Consider the following 352-nt stretch of genomic DNA (forward strand, 5'->3'; position numbering starts at 1 on the left):
AGAACTTGAATATTTGGCCTCTCAGTTCTTTCACTGTTGTGCTGGGGACTTTGGGTTTTTGTTTATTTGTTTGTTTGTTTGTTCTTCTGTCTCAATTCTGTATTTCACCCTTCCTTAATTTAGTGTAGTAAACCCTCCAGATGCTCTATGAGAAAGGCAGTCTGGGCCGGGCGGTGGTGGCGCTCACCTAATCCCAGCACTTGGGAAGCAGAGGCAGGCGGATTTCTGAGTTCGAGGCCAGCCTGGTCTACAGAGTGAGTTCCAGGACAGCCAGGGCTACACAGAGAAACCTTGTCTTGAAAAACGAGAGAGAGAGAGAGAGAGAGAGAGAGAGAGAGAGAGAGAGAGAGAG

Source organism: Grammomys surdaster, unplaced genomic scaffold (genome assembly GCF_004785775.1).
Source record: "Grammomys surdaster isolate TR1022 unplaced genomic scaffold, NIH_TR_1.0 126660, whole genome shotgun sequence".
In the NCBI taxonomy this organism is placed as follows: domain Eukaryota; kingdom Metazoa; phylum Chordata; class Mammalia; order Rodentia; family Muridae; genus Grammomys; species Grammomys surdaster.